Here is a 13,388-nt window from a genome sequence, read left to right as displayed (position 1 = left end):
GAAGTCGGAGCTCGGTTTGCCCCGGGTGCGCACCTTGGTGGGCGCCATGGTGCACTCCGAGGTGCCCAAGATTGGTGCGCACCAAGGAGCGCTCCGAAGTGCGCTCCAAGGTGCGCAGGTGCGCGCGAAGTCGAAAGTTGGGTTAATTGTCCGGTTTGCCTCGGGTGCGCACCTTGCGTGCACCTTCGCCAGGGTGGGCGCCTTGGTGCGCACACCTTGGCTGGGCTGCGCACCCGGGCGCGCACACCTTGGCACCCGCGTTTCCTTCATTTTAAGTTTTTTTTTTTTACAATCTCTCAAGTGGGAAATTCTATAATCTCAACTTTTTTTGCCTTTTCAGGAAACTTTTGAATGGAGCGCATCATTGGTGCGCTCCGAAGTGTGCTCCAAGGTGCGCACCTCTGGTGTGCTCCAAAGCTCTCTCTAGCTGCGTGCACCTGCCCCGGCCGCGCACCCGGCCCCGCCCAGCTTCGCTCACCTGTCCCGGGCGTCTGGTGCGGAACCTTAGAGTAAGAAACATCACCGTGCACCTTGGCCAACGTGCGCGACTCGACCGAGCGCGCACTGGCCGAGGTGCACACCGATTTCACCTGGGTGCGCGCGCAGCACCTCGGGCGCACCGGGGTGCGCGCACAACGCCCGGGTTGCACCGTGGCCTGTGTGCTCGGGGCGCCTCGGGTGCGCGCTCGGTGTCGCCCCCCGCGCGCGCGGTAGTGCGGGCAGCGCACCCCGGCCCGGCCCGGCCCCGACGAGAACGCAAACGGGCAAAAGGTTTATTCAAATAGCATTGCGACGCCCGGCGAAAAACTAAAAAAGGGTGCAACACCGGGACTTCCCGGGAGGTCACCCATCCCAGTACTACTCCGGCCCAAGCGCGCTTAACTGCGGAGTTCTGATGGGATCCGGTGCACTAACGCTGGTATGATCGCACCCGTTATGAGCTTGTCGCAGTGTGTACTTAGCAAACCGCGACCCACGTGCGAATCCACCCCGGCCACCCACCCCCGTCGAGGTGCACACCCTCCCTCGCGAAGTGCGCCCCGTTCGCCAAGTGTGAGCCCTGCCCGGGTGCGCGCACCTTGCTAGGGCGTCGGGTGTGCACCCGGCCCGGCCTACGTGCGTGCACCTGGACGGGGCGTCGTGTGCGTGCAGTGTCCCGTCTGCAACGCGGTGCCCACACACCACCTCGGGCGCAACGACCTGCGCTCACATGTGGGCCGAGTGCACCTTGGTGCATGTTCGGGGCGCCTCGGGTGCACGCTCGATCTTGCCCCGGTGCACCAAGGCGCTCGGTTTGCCCCGGGTGCGCACTTGGTGCAAGGTGGGCACCCAAAATAGGGATCAAGCACCAAAACACAAGTTTCGGGATGCAAAATGGGACCCAAGGACCACAAATGCGTTCCAAGACCCATGATGGGTCCACGAGAACAAAAATGTGTTCCGAGACTTAATAAACAAATATTGGGTTTTAGGAGAAGAAACATGCTCTGATGCCCAAAACGAGAATCGACCCCGAAAAGGCCACAGGCCAAAAGTGGGATGCGAGACAAAAAAAAATGGGACCCGAGGACCAAAATTGGGTTCCCAGGTCGAAGACAGGGCAACCGGACAAGAAACGACCTCTAAGGCTCGAAATGAGTCCCGACGACTAAAACTTGACAAGAAGCACCCATCAGGCACCCAACTCGACACCCATGGGATGCCGACCCACCCGGGCTTCCACCTAGCACACCTTGGCACCCACCCACCCTCGCACCCAACCTCGCACCCAACTTAGCACCTTTGAACCCACATTGGCACTCACCCTGACCCTGGCACCTTGGAACCCACATTGGCACTCACCTTGACCCTGGCACCCACCTTTGCACTCACCTTGGGACCCACCCTGGCTCCCACCTCGGCACCCACCCAGACACCCACCTTGGTTCCTTGGCACCCACCTTGGATCCTTGGCACCCACCCCGACACCCACCTTGGCACGCAACTTGGCTACTTGCCACCCACCTTGGCTCCTTGACGCCCACCCCGACAACCACCCCGTGACCTACCCTGGCTAGGGTTGGTGCACACCCACCCTGGTGCCCACCTTGGCACCCACCCCATGACCCACCTTGGCACGCACCTTAGTACCCACCCCGTTACCCACCCTAGGACCCACCCCGTGACCCACCTTGGCCAGGGTGGGTGCCTTGGTGCGCACAACTTGCCTGGGCTGCACACCAGGGCGGGCTCAAGATGGCACCCGCGTTCCGTTTTTTTCACTATCTTTCAAAACGGAAATTTTAAAATCTCGTTTTTTTTTTTTTTTTGCCTTTTCTGGAAATTAGTGAAGGCAGCGCATCAAAGGTGCGCAATGCTGGTGCGAACCCGGGAGCGCTCCGATGTGTGCTCCAAGGTGCGGCGTGCACGAAGTCCGAGCCCGGCTTGCCCCGGGTGCGCACCTCGCGTGCACCTTCGCCGGGGTGAGCACCTTGGCTGGGTTGCGCGCCCTGGTGCGCACCAAGGAGCGCTCTGAAGTGTGCTCCAAGGTGCGGCGTGCACGAAGTCGGAGCTCGGTTTGCCCCGGGTGTGCACCTCGGGTGCGCACCTCGCGTGCACCTTCGCTGCGGTGGGCACCTTGGCTGGGTTGCGCGCCTTGGTGGGCACCATGCAGTGCACGAAGTCGGAGCCCGGTTTGCCCCGGGCGCGCACCTCCGCCAGGGTGGGCACCTTGGTGCGCACAACTTGCCTGGGCTGCGCACCAGGAAGGGCTCAAGATGGCACCCGCGTTCCGTTTTTTTCACTATCTTTCAGAACGGAAATTTTAAAATATCGTTTTTTTTTGCCTTTTCTGGAAATTAGTGAAGGCAGCGCATCAAAGGTGCGCAACGCTGGTGCGAACCTGGGAGCGCTCCGATGTGTGCTCCAAGGTGCGGCGTGCACGAAGTCGGAGCCCGGTTTGCCCCGGGTGCGCCCTGGTGGGCACCATGGTGCGCACCAAGGAGCGCTCCGAAGTGTGCTCCAAGGTGCGGCCTGCACGAAGTCGGAGCCCGGTTTGCCCCGGGCGTGCACCGCGGGTGGGCACCTTGGTGCGCATGCCTTGCCTGGGCTGCGCACCAGGGCGGGCTCAAGATGGCACCCGCGTTCCGTTTTTTTCACTATCTTTCAAAACGGAAATTTTAAAATCTCATTTTTTTTTGCCTTTTCTGGAAATTAGTGAAGGCAGCGCATCAAAGGTGCGCACCTCGCTGCCCACCACGGTGCGCAACGCCGGTGGGCACCCGGGAGTGCTTCGAAGTGTGCTCCAAGGTGCTGCGTGCACGTTGTCGGAGCCCGGTTTGCCCCGGGTGCGCACCTCGCGTGCACCTTCGTCGGGGTGGGCACCTTGGCTGGGTTTGCCCCGGCTGCGCTCCGAAGCGGGGTTATTGGAGCGCCGCCTCTTTTTTTGTCGGAGCGTTTGGTGGGGTTTCTCGCATTGGCTCTTCCCAGGCCCGGTTGCCACCCTGGCGCGCACGAAGTCGGAAGTAGGGTTAATTGCCCGGGTGCGCACCTTTGCCAGGGTGGGCACCTTACCTGGGCTGTGCACCAGGGCGGGCTCAAGATGGCACCCGCGTTCCGTTTTTTTCACTATCTTTCAAAACGGAAATTTTAAAATCTCCTCTTTTTTTTGCCTTTTCTGGAAATTAGTGAAGGCAGCGCATCAAAGGTGCGCACCTCGCTGCCCACCTTGGTGTGCTCTGAGGTGCGCACCCGGGAGCGCTACGAAGTGTGCTCCAAGGTGCGGCGTGCACGTTGTCGGAGCCCGGTTTGCCCCGGGTGCGCACCTCGCCTGCACCTTGGCCGGGGTGGGCACCCTGGCTGGGTTTGCCCAGGGTGCGCTCCGAAGCGGGGTTACTGGAGCGCCCCCTCTTTTTTTGTCAGAGCGTTTGGTGGGGTTTCTCGCATTGGCTCTTCCCAGGCCCGGTTGTTGGGTGCGCTCCCACCCTGGCGCGCGCGAAGTTGGAAGTTGGGTTAATTGCCCGGGCGCGCACCTTCGCCAGGGTGGGCACCTTGGTGCGCACACCTTGGCTGGGCTGCGCACCAGGGCGGGCTCAAGATGGCACCAGCATTCCCTTTTTCTCACTATCTTTCAAAACGGAAATTTTAAAATCTCGTTTTTTTTTGCCTTTTATGGAAATTAGTGAAGGCATCGCATCAAAGGTGCGCACCTCGCTGCCCACCTTGGTGTGCTCCGAGGTGCCCACCACGGTGCGCTCCGAGGTGCCCACCACGGTGCGCAACGCCGGTGCGAACCCGGGAGCGCCCCGATGTGTGCTCCAAGGTGCGGCGTGCACGAAGCCGGACCCCGGTTTGCCCCGGGTGCGCACCTCGCGTGCACCTTGGTGCGCACACCTTGGCTGGGTTGCGCGGCCTGGTGGGCACCATGGTGCGCACCAAGGAGCGCTCCAAAGTGTGCTCCAAGGTGCGGCGTGCACGAAGTCCTAGCCCGGTTTGCCCCGGGTGCGCACCTTCGCCGCGGTGGGCACCATGGCGTGCACGAAGTCGGAGCCCGGTTTGCCCCGGGTGCGCACCTCGCGTGCACCTTCGCCGGGGTGGGCACCTCGGCTGGGTTGCGCGCCCTGGTGCGCACCAAGGAGCGCTCCGAAGTGTGCTCCAAGGTGCGGCGTGCACGAAGTCGGAGCCCGGTTTGCCCCGGGTGCGCACCTTCGCCGCGGTGGGCACCCTGGTGCGCACCATGGCGTGCACGAAGTCGGAGCCCGGTTTGCCCCGGGTGCGCACCTCGCGTGCACCTTCGGCGGGGTTGCGCGCCCTGGTGCGCACCAAGGAGCGCTCCGAAGTGTGCTCCAAGGTGCGGCGTGCACGAAGTCGGAGCCCGGTTTGCCCCGGGTGCGCACCTCGCGTGCACCTTCGGCGGGGTTGCGCGCCCTGGTGGGCACCATGGTGCGCACCAAGGAGCGCTCCGAAGTGTGCTCCAAGGTGCGGCGTGCACGAAGTCGGAGCCCGGTTTGCCCCGGGTGCGCACCTCGCGTGCACCTTCGCCGCGGTGGGCACCATGGCGTGCACGAAGTCGGAGCCCGGTTTGCCCCGGGTGCGCACCTCGCGTGCACCTTCGCCGGGGTGGGCACCTCGGCTGGGTTGCGCGCCCTGGTGCGCACCAAGGAGCGCTCCGAAGTGTGCTCCAAGGTGCGGCGTGCACGAAGTCGGAGCCCGGTTTGCCCCGGGTGCGCACCTCGCGTGCACCTTCGCCGCGGTGGGCACCATGGCGTGCACGAAGTCGGAGCCCGGTTTGCCCCGGGTGCGCACCCCGCGTGCACCTTCGCCGGGGTGGGCACCTCGGCTGGGTTGCGCGCCCTGGTGCGCACCAAGGAGCGCTCCGAAGTGTGCTCCAAGGTGCGGCGTGCACGAAGTCGGAGCCCGGTTTGCCCCGGGTGCGCACCTCGCGTGCACCTTCGCCGCGGTGGGCACCTTGGCTGGGTTGGGCACCATTGAGCGCTCCGAAGTGTGCTCCAAGGTGCGCACCATGGCCCTCCAAGGTGCGCAGCATGGCGTGCACGAAGTCGGAGCCCGGTTTGCCCCGGGTGCGCACCTCGCGTGCACCTTCGCCAGGGTGGGCACCTCGGTGCGCACACCTTCTCAATGTTTTCTTGCCTTTTCTGGAAATTGGTGAAGGCAGCGCATCAAAGGTGCGCACCTCGGTGTGCTCCGAGGTGCGAACCCGAGAGCGCTCCGAGGTGCCCACGAAGTCGAAAGTCGGGTTAATTGCATTGTTTTCCCCGGGTGCGCTCCGAGGTGCGCAACATCGGTGCGCACCAAGGAGGGCTCCGAAGTGTGCTCCAAGGTGCGCACGATTCGGAGCTCGGTTTGCCCGGGGTGCGCACACCTTGGCTGGGTTGCGCACCCTTTGTGCGCTCCAAGGTGCGCACGAAGTCGGAGCTCGGTTTGCCCCGGGTGCGCACCTTCGCCAGGGTGCGCACCTTGATGCGCACGCCTTGGCTGGGCTGCGCACCTTGGTGGGCGCCATGGTGCGCACCTTTCGTGCGCTCCAAGGTGCGCACGAAGTCGGAGCTCGGTTTGCCCCGGGTGCGCACCTTGGTGGGCGCCATGGTGCACTCCGAGGTGCCCAAGATTGGTGCGCACCAAGGAGCGCTCCGAAGTGCGCTCCAAGGTGCGCAGGTGCGCGCGAAGTCGAAAGTTGGGTTAATTGTCCGGTTTGCCTCGGGTGCGCACCTTGCGTGCACCTTCGCCAGGGTGGGCGCCTTGGTGCGCACACCTTGGCTGGGCTGCGCACCCGGGCGCGCACACCTTGGCACCCGCGTTTCCTTCATTTTAAATTTTTTTTTTTTACAATCTCTCAAGTGGGAAATTCTATAATCTCAACTTTTTTTGCCTTTTCAGGAAACTTTTGAATGGAGCGCATCATTGGTGCGCTCCGAAGTGTGCTCCAAGGTGCGCACCTCTGGTGTGCTCCAAAGCTCTCTCCAGCTGCGTGCACCTGCCCCGGCCGCGCACCCGGCCCCGCCCAGCTTCGCTCACCTGTCCCGGGCGTCTGGTGCGGAACCTTAGAGTAAGAAACATCACCGTGCACCTTGGCCAACGTGCGCGACTCGACCGAGCGCGCACTGGCCGAGGTGCACACCGATTTCACCTGGGTGCGCGCGCAGCACCTCGGGCGCACCGGGGTGCGCGCACAACGCCCGGGTTGCACCGTGGCCTGTGTGCTCGGGGCGCCTCGGGTGCGCGCTCGGTGTCGCCCCCGCGCGCGCGGTAGTGCGGGCAGCGCACCCCGGCCCGGCCCGGCCCCGACGAGAACGCAAACGGGCAAAAGGTTTATTCAAATAGCATTGCGACGCCCGGCGAAAAACTAAGAAAGGGTGCAACACCGGGACTTCCCGGGAGGTCACCCATCCCAGTACTACTCCGGCCCAAGCGCGCTTAACTGCGGAGTTCTGATGGGATCCGGTGCACTAACGCTGGTATGATCGCACCCGTTATGAGCTTGTCGCAGTGTGTACTTAGCAAACCGCGACCCACGTGCGAATCCACCCCGGCCACCCACCCCCGTCGAGGTGCACACCCTCCCTCGCGAAGTGCGCCCCGTTCGCCAAGTGTGAGCCCTGCCCGGGTGCGCGCACCTTGCTAGGGCGTCGGGTGTGCACCCGGCCCGGCCTACGTGCGTGCACCTGGACGGGGCGTCGTGTGCGTGCAGTGTCCCGTCTGCAACGCGGTGCCCACACACCACCTCGGGCGCAACGACCTGCGCTCACATGTGGGCCGAGTGCACCTTGGTGCATGTTCGGGGCGCCTCGGGTGCACGCTCGATCTTGCCCCGGTGCACCAAGGCGCTCGGTTTGCCCCGGGTGCGCACTTGGTGCAAGGTGGGCACCCAAAATAGGGATCAAGCACCAAAACACAAGTTTCGGGATGCAAAATGGGACCCAAGGACCACAAATGCGTTCCAAGACCCATGATGGGTCCACGAGAACAAAAATGTGTTCCGAGACTTAATAAACAAATATTGGGTTTTAGGAGAAGAAACATGCTCTGATGCCCAAAACGAGAATCGACCCCGAAAAGGCCACAGGCCAAAAGTGGGATGCGAGACAAAAAAAAATGGGACCCGAGGACCAAAATTGGGTTCCCAGGTCGAAGACAGGGCAACCGGACAAGAAACGACCTCTAAGGCTCGAAATGAGTCCCGACGACTAAAACTTGACAAGAAGCACCCATCAGGCACCCAACTCGACACCCATGGGATGCCGACCCACCCGGGCTTCCACCTAGCACACCTTGGCACCCACCCACCCTCGCACCCAACCTCGCACCCAACTTAGCACCTTTGAACCCACATTGGCACTCACCCTGACCCTGGCACCTTGGAACCCACATTGGCACTCACCTTGACCCTGGCACCCACCTTTGCACTCACCTTGGGACCCACCCTGGCTCCCACCTCGGCACCCACCCAGACACCCACCTTGGTTCCTTGGCACCCACCTTGGATCCTTGGCACCCACCCCGACACCCACCTTGGCACGCAACTTGGCTACTTGCCACCCACCTTGGCTCCTTGACGCCCACCCCGACAACCACCCCGTGACCTACCCTGGCTAGGGTTGGTGCACACCCACCCTGGTGCCCACCTTGGCACCCACCCCATGACCCACCTTGGCACGCACCTTAGTACCCACCCCGTTACCCACCCTAGGACCCACCCCGTGACCCACCTTGGCCAGGGTGGGTGCCTTGGTGCGCACAACTTGCCTGGGCTGCACACCAGGGCGGGCTCAAGATGGCACCCGCGTTCCGTTTTTTTCACTATCTTTCAAAACGGAAATTTTAAAATCTCGTTTTTTTTTTTTTTTTGCCTTTTCTGGAAATTAGTGAAGGCAGCGCATCAAAGGTGCGCAATGCTGGTGCGAACCCGGGAGCGCTCCGATGTGTGCTCCAAGGTGCGGCGTGCACGAAGTCCGAGCCCGGCTTGCCCCGGGTGCGCACCTCGCGTGCACCTTCGCCGGGGTGAGCACCTTGGCTGGGTTGCGCGCCCTGGTGCGCACCAAGGAGCGCTCTGAAGTGTGCTCCAAGGTGCGGCGTGCACGAAGTCGGAGCTCGGTTTGCCCCGGGTGTGCACCTCGGGTGCGCACCTCGCGTGCACCTTCGCTGCGGTGGGCACCTTGGCTGGGTTGCGCGCCTTGGTGGGCACCATGCAGTGCACGAAGTCGGAGCCCGGTTTGCCCCGGGCGCGCACCTCCGCCAGGGTGGGCACCTTGGTGCGCACAACTTGCCTGGGCTGCGCACCAGGAAGGGCTCAAGATGGCACCCGCGTTCCGTTTTTTTCACTATCTTTCAGAACGGAAATTTTAAAATATCGTTTTTTTTTGCCTTTTCTGGAAATTAGTGAAGGCAGCGCATCAAAGGTGCGCAACGCTGGTGCGAACCTGGGAGCGCTCCGATGTGTGCTCCAAGGTGCGGCGTGCACGAAGTCGGAGCCCAGTTTGCCCCGGGTGCGCCCTGGTGGGCACCATGGTGCGCACCAAGGAGCGCTCCGAAGTGTGCTCCAAGGTGCGGCCTGCACGAAGTCGGAGCCCGGTTTGCCCCGGGCGTGCACCGCGGGTGGGCACCTTGGTGCGCATGCCTTGCCTGGGCTGCGCACCAGGGCGGGCTCAAGATGGCACCCGCGTTCCGTTTTTTTCACTATCTTTCAAAACGGAAATTTTAAAATCTCATTTTTTTTTGCCTTTTCTGGAAATTAGTGAAGGCAGCGCATCAAAGGTGCGCACCTCGCTGCCCACCACGGTGCGCAACGCCGGTGGGCACCCGGGAGTGCTTCGAAGTGTGCTCCAAGGTGCTGCGTGCACGTTGTCGGAGCCCGGTTTGCCCCGGGTGCGCACCTCGCGTGCACCTTCGTCGGGGTGGGCACCTTGGCTGGGTTTGCCCCGGCTGCGCTCCGAAGCGGGGTTATTGGAGCGCCGCCTCTTTTTTTGTCGGAGCGTTTGGTGGGGTTTCTCGCATTGGCTCTTCCCAGGCCCGGTTGCCACCCTGGCGCGCACGAAGTCGGAAGTAGGGTTAATTGCCCGGGTGTGCACCTTTGCCAGGGTGGGCACCTTACCTGGGCTGTGCACCAGGGCGGGCTCAAGATGGCACCCGCGTTCCGTTTTTTTCACTATCTTTCAAAACGGAAATTTTAAAATCTCCTCTTTTTTTTGCCTTTTCTGGAAATTAGTGAAGGCAGCGCATCAAAGGTGCGCACCTCGCTGCCCACCTTGGTGTGCTCTGAGGTGCGCACCCGGGAGCGCTACGAAGTGTGCTCCAAGGTGCGGCGTGCACGTTGTCGGAGCCCGGTTTGCCCCGGGTGCGCACCTCGCCTGCACCTTGGCCGAGGTGGGCACCCTGGCTGGGTTTGCCCAGGGTGCGCTCCGAAGCGGGGTTACTGGAGCGCCCCCTCTTTTTTTGTCAGAGCGTTTGGTGGGGTTTCTCGCATTGGCTCTTCCCAGGCCCGGTTGTTGGGTGCGCTCCCACCCTGGCGCGCGCGAAGTTGGAAGTTGGGTTAATTGCCCGGGCGCGCACCTTCGCCAGGGTGGGCACCTTGGTGCGCACACCTTGGCTGGGCTGCGCACCAGGGCGGGCTCAAGATGGCACCAGCATTCCCTTTTTCTCACTATCTTTCAAAACGGAAATTTTAAAATCTCGTTTTCTTTTGCCTTTTATGGAAATTAGTGAAGGCATCGCATCAAAGGTGCGCACCTCGCTGCCCACCTTGGTGTGCTCCGAGGTGCCCACCACGGTGCGCTCCGAGGTGCCCACCACGGTGCGCAACGCCGGTGCGAACCCGGGAGCGCCCCGATGTGTGCTCCAAGGTGCGGCGTGCACGAAGCCGGACCCCGGTTTGCCCCGGGTGCGCACCTCGCGTGCACCTTGGTGCGCACACCTTGGCTGGGTTGCGCGGCCTGGTGGGCACCATGGTGCGCACCAAGGAGCGCTCCGAAGTGTGCTCCAAGGTGCGGCGTGCACGAAGTCCTAGCCCGGTTTGCCCCGGGTGCGCACCTTCGCCGCGGTGGGCACCATGGCGTGCACGAAGTCGGAGCCCGGTTTGCCCCGGGTGCGCACCTCGCGTGCACCTTCGCCGGGGTGGGCACCTCGGCTGGGTTGCGCGCCCTGGTGCGCACCAAGGAGCGCTCCGAAGTGTGCTCCAAGGTGCGGCGTGCACGAAGTCGGAGCCCGGTTTGCCCCGGGTGCGCACCTTCGCCGCGGTGGGCACCCTGGTGCGCACCATGGCGTGCACGAAGTCGGAGCCCGGTTTGCCCCGGGTGCGCACCTCGCGTGCACCTTCGGCGGGGTTGCGCGCCCTGGTGCGCACCAAGGAGCGCTCCGAAGTGTGCTCCAAGGTGCGGCGTGCACGAAGTCGGAGCCCGGTTTGCCCCGGGTGCGCACCTCGCGTGCACCTTCGGCGGGGTTGCGCGCCCTGGTGGGCACCATGGTGCGCACCAAGGAGCGCTCCGAAGTGTGCTCCAAGGTGCGGCGTGCACGAAGTCGGAGCCCGGTTTGCCCCGGGTGCGCACCTCGCGTGCACCTTCGCCGCGGTGGGCACCATGGCGTGCACGAAGTCGGAGCCCGGTTTGCCCCGGGTGCGCACCTCGCGTGCACCTTCGCCGCGGTGGGCACCATGGCGTGCACGAAGTCGGAGCCCGGTTTGCCCCGGGTGCGCACCTCGCGTGCACCTTCGCTGGGGTGGGCACCTCGGCTGGGTTGCGCGCCCTGGTGCGCACCAAGGAGCGCTCCGAAGTGTGCTCCAAGGTGCGGCGTGCACGAAGTCGGAGCCCGGTTTGCCCCGGGTGCGCACCTCGCGTGCACCTTCGCCGCGGTGGGCACCATGGCGTGCACGAAGTCGGAGCCCGGTTTGCCCCGGGTGCGCACCCCGCGTGCACCTTCGCCGGGGTGGGCACCTCGGCTGGGTTGCGCGCCCTGGTGCGCACCAAGGAGCGCTCCGAAGTGTGCTCCAAGGTGCGGCGTGCACGAAGTCGGAGCCCGGTTTCCCCGGGTGCGCACCTCGCGTGCACCTTCGCCGCGGTGGGCACCTTGGCTGGGTTGGGCACCATTGAGCGCTCCGAAGTGTGCTCCAAGGTGCGCACCATGGCCCTCCAAGGTGCGCAGCATGGCGTGCACGAAGTCGGAGCCCGGTTTGCCCCGGGTGCGCACCTCGCGTGCACCTTCGCCAGGGTGGGCACCTCGGTGCGCACACCTTCTCAATGTTTTCTTGCCTTTTCTGGAAATTGGTGAAGGCAGCGCATCAAAGGTGCGCACCTCGGTGTGCTCCGAGGTGCGAACCCGAGAGCGCTCCGAGGTGCCCACGAAGTCGAAAGTCGGGTTAATTGCATTGTTTTCCCCGGGTGCGCTCCGAGGTGCGCAACATCGGTGCGCACCAAGGAGGGCTCCGAAGTGTGCTCCAAGGTGCGCACGATTCGGAGCTCGGTTTGCCCGGGGTGCGCACACCTTGGCTGGGTTGCGCACCCTTTGTGCGCTCCAAGGTGCGCACGAAGTCGGAGCTCGGTTTGCCCCGGGTGCGCACCTTCGCCAGGGTGCGCACCTTGATGCGCACGCCTTGGCTGGGCTGCGCACCTTGGTGGGCGCCATGGTGCGCACCTTTCGTGCGCTCCAAGGTGCGCACGAAGTCGGAGCTCGGTTTGCCCCGGGTGCGCACCTTGGTGGGCGCCATGGTGCACTCCGAGGTGCCCAAGATTGGTGCGCACCAAGGAGCGCTCCGAAGTGCGCTCCAAGGTGCGCAGGTGCGCGCGAAGTCGAAAGTTGGGTTAATTGTCCGGTTTGCCTCGGGTGCGCACCTTGCGTGCACCTTCGCCAGGGTGGGCGCCTTGGTGCGCACACCTTGGCTGGGCTGCGCACCCGGGCGCGCACACCTTGGCACCCGCGTTTCCTTCATTTTAAATTTTTTTTTTTTACAATCTCTCAAGTGGGAAATTCTATAATCTCAACTTTTTTTGCCTTTTCAGGAAACTTTTGAATGGAGCGCATCATTGGTGCGCTCCGAAGTGTGCTCCAAGGTGCGCACCTCTGGTGTGCTCCAAAGCTCTCTCCAGCTGCGTGCACCTGCCCCGGCCGCGCACCCGGCCCCGCCCAGCTTCGCTCACCTGTCCCGGGCGTCTGGTGCGGAACCTTAGAGTAAGAAACATCACCGTGCACCTTGGCCAACGTGCGCGACTCGACCGAGCGCGCACTGGCCGAGGTGCACACCGATTTCACCTGGGTGCGCGCGCAGCACCTCGGGCGCACCGGGGTGCGCGCACAACGCCCGGGTTGCACCGTGGCCTGTGTGCTCGGGGCGCCTCGGGTGCGCGCTCGGTGTCGCCCCCGCGCGCGCGGTAGTGCGGGCAGCGCACCCCGGCCCGGCCCGGCCCCGACGAGAACGCAAACGGGCAAAAGGTTTATTCAAATAGCATTGCGACGCCCGGCGAAAAACTAAGAAAGGGTGCAACACCGGGACTTCCCGGGAGGTCACCCATCCCAGTACTACTCCGGCCCAAGCGCGCTTAACTGCGGAGTTCTGATGGGATCCGGTGCACTAACGCTGGTATGATCGCACCCGTTATGAGCTTGTCGCAGTGTGTACTTAGCAAACCGCGACCCACGTGCGAATCCACCCCGGCCACCCACCCCCGTCGAGGTGCACACCCTCCCTCGCGAAGTGCGCCCCGTTCGCCAAGTGTGAGCCCTGCCCGGGTGCGCGCACCTTGCTAGGGCGTCGGGTGTGCACCCGGCCCGGCCTACGTGCGTGCACCTGGACGGGGCGTCGTGTGCGTGCAGTGTCCCGTCTGCAACGCGGTGCCCACACACCACCTCGGGCGCAACGACCTGCGCTCACATGTGGGCCGAGTGCACCTTGGTGCATGTTCGGGGCG

At 63.7% G+C, this 13,388-nt stretch overlaps 3 non-coding genes across 3 annotated transcripts; all 3 read right to left on the bottom strand.

Annotated features, from left to right (window-relative positions):
* Window positions 1-814: 814 nt before the first annotated feature.
* Window positions 815-933, bottom strand: LOC131861744 (5S ribosomal RNA). The gene has a single exon (XR_009360776.1). It is a non-coding gene; the product is annotated as a 5S ribosomal RNA (ribosomal RNA).
* A 5,915-nt stretch (window positions 934-6,848) lies between these two features.
* On the bottom strand, window positions 6,849-6,967 carry LOC131861743 (5S ribosomal RNA). Its single transcript, XR_009360775.1, has one exon. It is a non-coding gene; the product is annotated as a 5S ribosomal RNA (ribosomal RNA).
* A 5,988-nt stretch (window positions 6,968-12,955) lies between these two features.
* On the bottom strand, window positions 12,956-13,074 carry LOC131861742 (5S ribosomal RNA). Its single transcript, XR_009360774.1, has one exon. It is a non-coding gene; the product is annotated as a 5S ribosomal RNA (ribosomal RNA).
* Window positions 13,075-13,388: the final 314 nt, after the last annotated feature.

This window comes from Cryptomeria japonica, unplaced genomic scaffold, assembly GCF_030272615.1.
Source record: "Cryptomeria japonica unplaced genomic scaffold, Sugi_1.0 HiC_scaffold_32, whole genome shotgun sequence".
NCBI classification, from domain to species: Eukaryota; Viridiplantae; Streptophyta; class Pinopsida; order Cupressales; family Cupressaceae; genus Cryptomeria; species Cryptomeria japonica.
This window is presented reverse-complemented; position numbering and strand designations above follow the sequence as displayed.